Source organism: Solenopsis invicta, chromosome 6 (genome assembly GCF_016802725.1).
Source record: "Solenopsis invicta isolate M01_SB chromosome 6, UNIL_Sinv_3.0, whole genome shotgun sequence".
In the NCBI taxonomy this organism is placed as follows: domain Eukaryota; kingdom Metazoa; phylum Arthropoda; class Insecta; order Hymenoptera; family Formicidae; genus Solenopsis; species Solenopsis invicta.
Window position 1 is genome coordinate 6,835,432 of NC_052669.1, and position 12,683 is coordinate 6,848,114.

At 39.3% G+C, this 12,683-nt stretch overlaps 1 protein-coding gene across 20 annotated transcripts in view; it reads right to left on the reverse strand.

The window, feature by feature from the left end:
* Positions 1-12,327, reverse strand: part of LOC105194212 (ephrin type-A receptor 4) — a 119,521-nt gene extending 107,194 nt beyond the window's left edge. For 18 of the 20 annotated variants that reach the window (XM_039450944.1, XM_039450942.1, XM_039450931.1 and 15 more), the window contains exon 1: positions 2,418-2,618. The gene's annotated coding sequence lies outside the window, so the exon portion shown is untranslated. Of the gene's footprint in view, positions 1-2,404; positions 2,619-12,303 lie in introns of those variants that run through there. The other 2 variants (XM_039450927.1, XM_039450926.1) reach the window with 2 other exon arrangements.
* Between the last annotated feature and the right edge of the window lie 356 nt (positions 12,328-12,683).

The following is a 12,683-nucleotide window of genomic DNA, read 5'->3' on the forward strand; positions in this document are numbered from 1 at the left end:
GTACGCGGCCGCGTGCATATTTGTGCGCCGCTCGCCGGAGCCGAGGGCGCGTTCCTCGGCGCGTTTGGACGACGGCGACGCGTGCGAAAACTTTACGCTCGCGCTCGCCTATGCACACACGCATATTACTTGGGTATACACGCGGCCATATCGCGTGTCGCCGAGCGACCTTCGCCGTCCCGAAATTTCTTTGCGTTCAGACAGCATCGACCACTTCCCTTCCCGGATATTTTTTCCTCTTTTTTTTTTTAAAGACTGACCGCAAAACGTCAAGTTTCCTTCGCGTTGTTTACTTTGCGTTTGCAAATTATTTTATACTCTCGGTAAATCTTACCGAATAAAGTACGTTGTACTTTATTCTCTGTACATATTGTTTTACGATATATTTTACATTCTAAAAGAGGTACGATCTAAATAGATCCGGACTAATCGGGAAAGTGGTCGAACGTGACCTTCGAAATGGTCGTAGGAGACGGAAAAGTTATGATTGCATTATTAATTAATCGACCACTTTCCTTCCCGGATATATAATATATACATCTTTTTTTTAATTGACCGCTATTATTTGCGTCAAGTTTCCTCCGTTCTTCACTTTGTATTTGCTAATTATTTTATATTTTTAGTAAATTTTACGATTAAAATGTGGTGCGCCCTTGTATATATTTTTATGATATGTTTTACAATCTAAAAGAGATACGATCTAAATAGATCCGGACTAATTGGAAAAGTAGTCGAACGTGACCTTCGAAACAATCTAAGACGTAAAAATCGTAATGATTGCAAGCATATTAATTAATCGACTATTTCTCTTCTCAAATATTTTCTCTACAAAAAAAAAACAGACTGTATATAACACATCAAGTTTCTTTTATTATGTACTTGTTGTTGATTATTTCATATTCTTAGTAAACTTTAAAGTACAATGCGTTTTTGTGCATACTTTCGTGCTATATTTTACAATAAAAAAAAAGAGATACGATATGATACCTAAATAGATCTGGACTAATAGAGAAAAAAATTGAACGTGATCTTCGGAACAAAAAGATTAGAAATATCATGATTGCAAGCGTTATTAATTAATGGATTACTTTCCTTCCTGGATACTTTTTCTTTTTAAAAAATTGCCTGCAATTAAAACGTCAAGTTTCCTTCGTTGTTTACTTTGTATTTGATATGATTATGCTAATCCCTGCAATTAATTTTACGATTAAAATACGATACGTTCTTGTAGATGCTTTTTATGTTTCACATTAGACAATCTAAAGGAGATATGATATCTGAATAGATTTAAACTAATCAGGAAAGTGGTTGAACGTGACCTTCGGAACGATCTTAGAAGATGTAAAAATCACAATAATTGCAGGTTATTATTAAACAATCGATCACTTTTTTCCAGGTATTTTTTCTTTTGAAATTAAAAGATTGCCAAATATCAAGCTTCCTTTATTATTTCCCGTTAATTATTTTATATTTTTTAGTAAATTTTACGATTGAAACACGACGCGTTCTTATATATATTTTTTTATGATATATTATACAATCTAAAAGAGATATGATATCTAAATAGATCCGGACTAACATAGAAAGTGGTTGAACGTGACCTTCGGAATCTTAGGAAATTAAAAATGCTATAATGATTGCAAGCATTAATCACCATTAATTACCGTAATAATTACAAATTTAATACACGACGTATCAATTAAGAGAGCATAAATCAACTCGAGTTAGTTGAATTCGTAAGGAAGGGGGGAAAAAAAGTCAAACGAGAATTAAGGAAGGAGTTCATTAAACGCACTCGTTCGTTCGTCAAAGTGTTCTCGAACCGTTCTAAGGCTTTTTCAATTTCGCACAATAAACGTGTGTGGCGCAACGCGAGGAGCGCGAGGAGCGCGAGAAAAGGCGCTGGAGAATCGGAATTCACAGGACCGACGGTCGAACGAACAAGAGAGGCGAATTAATGCCTTTCACCGTGATACCGATCGTTAATACCTCGCCGTTACGCGAGGTCGTCCCCGTGAACGGCGGAGTATCGCGCGGGGTTGTCTCGCGACTCCGCGGTGCATCTTCACAGTGCAACATCTCGCGTAACGGCGCCTATTACAAAAGCAGCAGCGGTGCAGTTCCACGAAATCTCGGGAAGCCCGCGCGACGGGCTTCTATCTACAGACTACACCACGGGGCGTCACAGATTAACGCGTCGAGTTATCGCGATACTCGCTCCCGATACTCCCGGCCATGGCGAATTATCTATCGCGAGAATAAGAGAGAGAGAGAGAGAGAGACTTATGCTGTCCCCTCTGCTATCGCGCGCACACGAGTAGCGCAAAACACGCGATTCTCGCCCGTCACAGGAATTTATCCCTCCCGGGCATCGTCAAGTATATGTATGTACGGCGATATGTACGACTTGGACTCACCTGGAACTCGCTCCGGATTCGCTCCGCTCCGCTCCGAGATCGCCGTGACCGTGCGATGACACAGGCTCCCGACGATGCCTCCGACACTTGTGCACATACACACGGTGCCCCGACGGGCGAAGAAAGGGGCACGATAGAGAGAGAAAGAGAGAGAGAGAGACGGTCACGACGGGCGCAGCGTCGACGCAGCGTAACGCGACGGCGAACGACAAGGACGACGACAATGCACGACGGGACGGACGACGCGTCGCTTGGCTCCCTCAGAGGACGAAGGGCCGCGGCGAACGGTGGTGCCGACGCGATTCCGCCGAACAGTCCGTCACGGTCGATAGAGGTGCACGGACGAAAGCAAGCGCCATTTTATCCCGTGCACTCGCGGCAACGCGAAAGGTGGACGGACGGCGCGGCGCGGTGCACCGCGCGCGCGGCGCGAGACGCGACGGGGAGGGAGAGAGAGCGTGTGTATACGCGTTCCTCTCTCGTGGTATGTATCTCGCTCGCACTCGCCACCTCCCCCTCTCACTCTCTCGCTCTCCCTCTTTCTCTCGAACGCCACTTCGCGTATACTGTACCGACGCGAGTTGGCGAATCAAGAATTCACCCGAACAAGAATTCACCCGACAATATGCGCCACGACAACGACGACGTTCGACGCGCACTGGATTATCACCACTTTCACACTGCAGACTACTTCACACTGCTGACCGGCGGCGCGACCGACGTGAACGCGACACCTTCTCGCGAACGTTCCTCGCGCTCCGGCGGCGAGACTCCGACGAGAAAGGAAAACAGAAACTGTATACAATATACGTTTACCGTCCCGACGGTTTGTTTATTGGCCTCGCGCACTACGCGTTTTCTTTTCTCACGCGGAAACACACAGTCCGTCGTACTCACCCCCTCTGTCTCTCTGCTTTCTTTCCCCGGGTTTTTTTCCCCTTACTTCTTTTTTTTCCTCTCTTTTTCGTTTCAGTTTCTGTTCCGCGAGACGCGAACGTAGCCAGGACGACGACACGCCGGCGCGACCGCAACCGTCGTGTGCTGCGAGAGGACACGAACTGAGCGCCGGAGCGGCAGCGCCGAGCGGTGGAGGTTGCCCGGCTGGTTTCGCCGCGTACCGCTATTCGGCCGTCTTACACTAGCGCCGCCATCCGAGATATCCGAGCTGCACCCTCGCCGCCGCGCCGCGGCCATTTTCTCTTCTCCTCTCTCCGCGTTCTCGTGCCTTTCTCCGTCCCTTCGCCCCGTCGCGCCGTCGCGCCGCGCGCCGCGGCCCTGCGTGCGTGCGCTCGGCTCGTGGTGTGCGCGTCGTCCGCGTCGTCCGCCGTCGCCGCCGTCGCCGCTGTCTCGACGGAGCGCGTCGCGACGCCGCCGATCTCTCGATCCGAGGTAGATCGCCGAGAGTCGACGTTTGCGTCGTTTATTCGACGACGAGCGGACGTAGCACGCTATTTCGCGAGATCGCGAAGCGCGCCGGCGAGGTCATTGATTTTTTGAGCCCGTCAAGTGTAATCCGCGCACATGCGCACTAATGCCGACGGCGTGACATTGCCGGTCGTTCTCTCGTACTCATCCGGAATGTCCCAGGCCACACGAATATATCCCCGCCACACCGACTTTCGCCGCCGGCACCCGCGATCTCCAGCTGCCGCACGAAATCTGCTCGAGTTTCCGCCGCCGCGACCCACCCCCGCGAGGATCCCTTTGAATCTTCGATAACAGATTAATCCAAAAAAAAAATTGTATTCTCGATTAATAGCTTGTTATCCGTCACACAAGAAAAACTAGTGTCAGACATTAGTATCAAATTAAAACTAATACGTTCTATTGTTTCAAGAACATGATTTGTTGCTTCTATATAAAACAACAATAATCTTGATTATATACAATTTAATCTTCTTTAAAATTTTGATAATTTTATATTTCAGCAAAACATTTCTTTTTGATTTTAATATGATACAAAGAGCATAATATGATCGTTTTGTTAATAATAATATTAAAAAATTCTAATTTTTAGTTTGAAAATCGTTATTTTTATTCAATATTTTTTTCTTCTCAACTCTTGAAAATTATTATTGCGAATATTTTTCTTGATTAAACTATACAAAATTGTTTCACATAAACAAATATATTATGTCTGTTTAAGGTTATTAATTTCATTTAAATATTTAATATTTCGACATTAAAAATGCTTTAAAATAATTCTATTTTATCTATACATATATCTTTGCACGCTGATTATTATTATATTCTACAGTTTTAATAATTATCTAAATATTCATGCAATATTTCTCTCTATCTTAAATAAAAATAAATCTATATTTTAATCTATTGATTTAAATATATATATTTAAATCATTTTTTTCCAAGTTTTTTAATACTAAATATAGATTTAATATAAATTTATTATTGATTTATTATTATTTAAATATAGATTTAGTATACTTAGGGAAAAATTTTAATAAATATTTAATACAAGAACTACTAATTTAATTAAATTATTATTTTTTCTTATAGAATAAATATTTATGTACCGTAAGTAAATATTTTATTAATACTATTCGAATAAATATTTATTAAAATTTAGGAATTTTTTTTCTCAGTGTATAGATTATTATAGATTACATATATTATAGATTACATATAGATTATTATAGATTACAGTTTTAATATTGCTTTAAATATGGATTCTAATTTAGAAAAATAAGTGGAAAATACGTAAATATTGTGATAAGATAAAAGTCATAAATAAAAAGAAATAATTAAATTACGATTACTAGATTAAGGACTTAGGAATGTTCGGGATGTGTGATATTTCAGCTTAATCTCTCATGTCGTAAAATTGATCGGTGGGAATTGCGTCCTACATTTAAATCGGCAAAGTGCAAAGTTTGCATTTTGAGCGAAAAAATCGCATGGACGAAACGCCGACGATGTTTATCGATCCTGCTTATCCACACGATCTTTTCGACAGCATTGTCGCCTCTATCGTCCCTGTAGATTCGGTTAACTTCATCGAAAAAAAACGTCAATAAAAAACGTGGCAATCCTTATCGCTTTTAAAACAGGCGGATTAGAACATCACCCTTGTGTGAAAAATGAACCCACTTGACTTGAGGTATAATGGGCAGACACGAAATTTCGATCATCGTGGCTGTTCCCACCCGTTCTCTACTTTTTCTTTCACCCCCTCCCCCTGCCTATCTATCTTTCTAGCTGCAACTGAATTACAATTTCCGATAACAGAGGAAGATTAGCGATCTCCTTCGATCCCGCCCGATACCTATATTCGTCGGGCACGCCGGAAGCATTAAATTAGTTGCCATAATTGCAGCAGATACGGCAGGGGAAAATTGTAATCGTCGCGGACGATACGAGTTATTAGGGGCTCGTAAATGTTGCCTAGTGATAGCTCGGCGATCGATATAAATGTCGAGGAAAGACATGATAGCTCAGGTAGAATCGCGAATGTTCGCGATCAATGATTGTTGCAAGATGCACTGTGTATTACACTTGTATCATCGATTGATAACACTTTAAGATAATCTGTATAAAAAATGTCCTTCTATTGCGCGATAAAATGTTTACTCAATTTCAAATCATTCTAATTTGTTTCAAATCGAGTTGTTAGTAAGTCGATGGGTTTTGTGAGAGATTAGAATGATAAAATTGACGCTATAAGTGCAATCGATTATTATTTACGTGTTTTTTATAAAATAGATTAATTGGGTTATACTATAAAATATTTTATATCAAATGATTGTAAAAATATGTTGTCTTATTGCTTATTTATTTACTTTTTATTGTCTTACTGTTTGTAATATAGGCACAGGATCTTTAATTTTAAATATCATATAATGTTTAAAAAAGATGAAAGATATAAGGAAATCGTACACAGATCTCTAATTATCGAAAAAGAAAACGAAAAAGAAAATAATACTTCTAAATATTAAGAATTTTTCCTTACTGTATGCTAGATATTAATTTATTCCTATTTCACATGCAGATACAACAAAAAAATTTCGATTTTCGATTTCCATTCATAAAATGGAGCAAAGGATTAAAAAATCTTTCTAAGGAAATAAATTTTGTAAGGAAAATTAAATTGAAAAGCTATGGTAAAAATGTATCCATTTATCATATATATTTGTTAGTCTTATTTTATTTCTTTGTTTCTTATTTTTCTCGCTCTATTTGTATGAGCAATTGTGTCAGAAATTTAATTGTAACGTATTTGATAATAAAATCAGATAAGTAACATTTGTCAGTTGAAGCACTTTTTTATTTTTAATAATATTTCTATATTAGTTATTAAATACATACATATTTAAATTCTATAAACTGTGTGCACTGGGACATAAAATATGCAATCGTAAAAATAATATTAGAAATTGAATTGACCGTCGATATAATAATCATGCTAATAAACACTTTAAAAACCTATTTAAAAAAACCATTTATCAAAATTGTCAAGACCTATTTATTGAACTCGAAAGTGTAACAAATAATATAAAAAAATTATTAAATACCAAGATCCGCTTCGATCAAAAAATGTGGTATTTCTCGTGTTATTTACAGTCGTGTTTACTCACAATCTAATTATCAGTCTAATTGTTAACATTATTAATATATTTTATTTTCTCATAGGATCTCATAGATCTTTAAATATATTTCTGAGAATCATATCTATATCTGTACAAACTATTGATATATACCTGTATCTATCACAGATCCGTTATCTCAATGTAAAAATAAAAGATAGTCTCTTACCAATACGATGCGCAGCAGCGGAATAAACTACATTTAACTGTAAAATACAAAACATATTCATATTATTACAGCGCTTACAAAATGTAACTGTAATATTAAGAAAAAATTATATTATAATTTCATTTTATCTTATAAAAAAATTCATTGAACATGGAGGGCAATGAATTTTTTTTATTCGTCCTCGAATTATTTAGATGCATAACCTTATTTATACAAGCATTGACGGAAGTTTCTTTTAGACTTGACCTCTTTTAAAATTTCATAAACAAAAGTTTTTCTCGAATTCTTATTTAAGTCATCGAACAGTCCAAACGAGAACGGAAAAATAGACTATCGATAATAAATAATTCAACGAGAAATAAATTATTTACCCCGTGGTTGCTCCGCCATTGTTCGATGCCTTCCACACACACACACACACACACGCGCGCGCGCGCGCGCACGCACGCACGCACACATATAAGCCTCCTTTTCCTCTCGGATTTCCTCGTTGCACTCACGCTCGTTCACAAAGACGATTGATTACGCTTCATGCACTAATCACCGGAATACGATGATCGCGCGACACTTTATACGGCGCGTCTCGAGACGGAAAATTAAGTGCGAGGGAGGCATTATGATCCTCTCGGCGTCACGCAGCTTCGGGCGAATGTCGGGCGGCAACGGCCGCAGCGCGGCGTAGGGAATTCGTAAATTCGCGCGGCCAACTTCACGCACCAGAGAGAATTATCGCGGCGCGGCGGCGACGCTACACCTGTTGCTCCTCGCTGCACCTTCGCACACTCCCCGCACTTTAAATAACGTACGTTTTATAGCGATGTATAGACGAATAAACGTACGAGTCGAGATTAAAGACACAATAAACGTACGAGTTGAGATTAATAGACGTTCGTGAATAAAAGTATGCGGAAGTACAATTGTCTTTTCGTCGACTGTTCGCGCGATAGATTCTGGTATCCCGCAACAAGAGAACATGAATTAAAATGAATAAAAATCAATTCGTATCAACACATTTGAATTTGCGCTTCAGATTCTTCGAATCTGAATTCAAAGTATAATAAGGCAGGAATCCGAATTCAAAATATAAATAGCTCTCATTTTATGTGTAGTTCTATTTATGTATCTATTTGAATCCAAAAATACTTCAGGGCTCTAAAGCGCGGACTCGGATAAATTTAAATGAATTGCAATTTTCAATTCATTTAAATTTATTTTTGTTTGCTGGGAATATAAAATCAGACGATCGGACAGAAATTTTCGTATATAATCATATATTATATAATATTTAATAATCACAGCCAGATATCATTACACATGAAAATTTGTATCGGTTATACAATTGAAACTAAATGTTTTTTATATTGTTTAAAAATAATTTTTTTGAACTTTGGAGCACAGGTTCCCGTCCGATCGAGTTGAAATTTGGCAAAGAATATTTTTTTGTAGATTGGAACCATTTTAAAGGATCTCTTGCAAAAAGAATTCGAAAAAAAATTTTGATCAAGAGTAAAATAAGAACCATCTTAATATATATGTATATATAATATTTACATCGAATAAAACCACCGAAATACGCGTATTATTAATGATTATATTATGCATACATCTAAATCGATAGAATGTAATTGCAATTCCAATCATTTTTACATTCTTTTTTTAAATAGTTAAACCGCGAAACGTATCAATTCCGATAAAGTTTTTCTCATCGTCTTAATACATTTACGAATCGTCACAGAAATTTAATTAAAATTCATGATCGCATTCACGCTCTTCTTAGATCTCGTCGTGACCGAGAATAATACAGGCAATGCAAAGAGAGAAAACGAGAACAGAGCGGACGGTGTATCGATTGTAAAGGATCTAATTTTGAATAAGAAATGTTTGAAATATTTTTTCGACGCACTTTTTTTTCTATTTTACATGAATTTTATCTCAAAGAACTTATGATCCCGCACTGTGTATTTATCTTTTAACCAATTCAATTACCCTCTCTCGAAATGTAAAACAAAACGAAAGAAAAGTAAAAAGGAAGTGAATTAATTTCCGTAAACGCTTTTCCGACTAAGACGAGGGTACAACGTCGATATGTAAAAACGCAATTAGCGTCGGATATGTTTTTCCGTGGCTTTAATCTCGAAAATTGGACCCACGGAAATTATACCGGTTTTGACCCGGCGTTGTGAGCTATCGACTCTTCTTTCGTAGCCGAGGCGAGGAGGTAATCGTTCGCGATCGATCGAAATCGGTCTCCCTCCTCTCTCTCTCTCTCTCTCTCTCTCTCCACTCTCGTGTGGTTGCGATGACTGCGGATGTGTTGGCGCGTCGCGTCGACGAGTAGACGGACGACTATTTCCGCATGACATCACACCGCCCGCATTTAGGGAGCACCACGATTTTCTATTTTCTCGACGGCTCGACATTGGTGGCCCGCAAAGGCCCGGCCCCACCGAGATGCGTCCTCCCGATCAGTTTTTATTGCCCCCCTCCCGCACGCCCTGCCCTCCCGACTTCCTCCCAACGACACGCATCGCGTTCGCCGCTCGAAGCGATGTTCTTCCCACCCCGTCTCTTCCTCCTTCTCGGAAGTCTATAATCATTTACCGCTGTTAGGAAATTCCTAATTTAGTGCCGTATGAGATTGCGGGTTTTTAGTTACACCACGATAATGTTAAGTGTTAGATTAGATTGGGTTCAGTTAGCATCGTTATTCATTTTTATTGTCCCATCTGTGACAAACTTTCTTTCTCTCCTCCCCGTTTCTGTCATCAACTCATATTTTATGAAATAACATATTGCCCGAAAAGAATCATGTTTCTAGAACGTGCATCCAGAGAAAAAAATAAAAGTAATTGTAAATTTGTGAATGAATAGCGCCTTAACTATATATTACCTTATAATAAAAACAATAATAACAAATTATAAAAATGGAGAAAATCCAATAATATTAACTATTTATGGTAAAGTTGAATAAATCATAAAAAATACTAATTATAATAATGCAAATGTACACTGAAAAAAAAAATACCAAATTTTAATAAATATTTGTTTGAATAGTTGCAATGAAATATTTACTTACAGTAATATACATAAATATTTATTCAATAAAAAAAAGATAGTTAAATTAAATTAGTGGTGTACTAAATTGTACTAAATAAATATTTATTTTTATTTAGTGTAAATATTTTATTGCAACTATTCAAGCAAATTATTAAAATTTAATAATTCTTTCTCTCAGAGTAGATGATAGAAAAATTGAATTGACTCGAGGTTCAAACTCACGACCCCTTGTTCTCATTCTAGCACATCCAGGGCTCTGCACTGCTCCACATATCATAATTATTTCGGTCGTATACTTAATCGACCATAGACAAACTTTAAGTAATTGTCATAACTTATTTGTAGAGTAAAGACTATATAATGTAATTATAGTTCAGATGCTGTTTCACTGTAAACTAATAATTGCACAAGTATGTTGGTGATACAAACTATTTTATACTTGTTGAAACTAAAACTTTAGTTAACTACTATAATAACTATTTTAAGTGACAAGTGAACCGTATTTTGTACACAATTAAACACAATTAAATCTATATCTTGGCCGAGGTAATATTTTTCGCAACAGATTTTTCATTTTTTTCGGGGTAGGAGAATCTTAAAAGATGTCCTTTTAGTAATTTTTTAATACCACGTAACCAATTTTTGTCATAATTGATTTTAGTACCAGTAACATGAAACTGACTTGTCAATTTAATTCTGTAATATTTATTATTGATTCCATCTAAAGCTGTGTTTGAAACCGAAAGTAACGGCACACAATTCGAAAAAAATCAGAGATATATCACAAAGAATATTATTTTAGCGCCAAGATCCTGCTACGACCGTATATACAGTCCTGTCTCGTGTTTCATTATTTTAAGTGACAAGATTTATACATTAAATTAATGTACACGGTTCAATAAACTGTTTTATATTTTATAATTTTTGTAACCACCACCATCAATTTTTCTCTGAGTGCGACAAATCGCGCAATTTCTCTTTCTATCTTACGACAGATCGGAGGAGATGTTATTAATTACGGAATCGCTTCCGCAATTGGGCAAAGTACTCTAAACGAGACGTACGATGAAGAAGAGCGTAAAACCTCGAGCGATGTGAACATACTTGTCCCGTTAACACACCGGTGATCTAATCTCGAGCACGCCGGCTCGCCTTCCCCTAATCGAGAAATAATTATACGAATTTGTACGGGACGACCGTCGCCGTCGCCGTCGCCGTCAACTCCGCCGAGGAGATTCGTGCGCGTTCGCGCGTCGTCGTCGTGTTGCTTCTTCAAGTTTTTTCTACGCACCGGCCGGAACAATGGAATCGACGTCGAGACAAAGGAGCTGCTCTACTCTTTCTCTCGTCCGGTTTCCTGCGGTACCGTTCGACCGGCGCTAACTCGGTTAGCCATTCGTTAGCGATATTAGAAAAGATCGCGCAAAAATAACGCGCTTTAAACGGGCCGCGGCCGCTTGATTCGCCGACTCGAAACGCTCGAGACGCAATTAGCTTAGGAAAGCGAATGAATATTAAAATGGAAACCGCTCGCGTGAACTACCCTGCCGTCGGATATGTGTAAATATAGATCACACCTGCGCTTTTCTAGAAGTGCGTGCTATACATATAATGTAGACTTTGATTGGTCTATAATTAGTAACCGATTATACGGGGAAAGTGAATGTCTACGTTATTGGAATGTACGTACCTACGTGGCGCGATGCAACTTGTTGGTTAGGGTCGGAAAGGACGCGCTAATTGCGACGCGCTAATTGCGACGCGCCGGGTGATTACGATTACCGCGACACGCGTTAACGCGATTGCCTGTCGTCGAATCCAATACTAGACGAGGCACCTCCGATTCAACCGCGGAAATCGCTCGAAATAATTAAAGCGAAAAAGCTGGAACGCATAGTCGCGAAGCGGCTACTCGCCGACGGCAACGATATGAACTGAGCAGCTGTTTCGCGCGGCGCGCTGCTGACTCGCCTGACTTCACGCGGTTCGAGAAAATTCCTTCGCGGCATCCCGAAAACATTAATGAGAACGCTTTGGTATTTATGACGTAATTACTTACGATATGATGCAGCGATAAATCGGCGCTCAAGTTCAGCTCGTTTCGATATCGCTCCTTGACGAGCCACGACGAAATGTGTCTCTACGTGACGCAACCAACATGTTGGTTAGGTTGGGAAGGACACGCTAATCGCGACACGTCGGGACGCATTAACGCCATTCTCGTCGTCCCGACGATCGCCCGGCACTTCGCACATCACTGGCACGCGACGCGATGAAAGAATAATGCAAAACGTGAGAGTCGTGCGACGGACGGACGACGAACGACAGTCTCGAGAGCGACGGAAACTTTTTGTAAGTCGCGGAGATGATGTTACGCGCCACCTGTCGCGAGACACCCCTACGATCGATAATCGATTACGATTATCGATCGTTCCAATT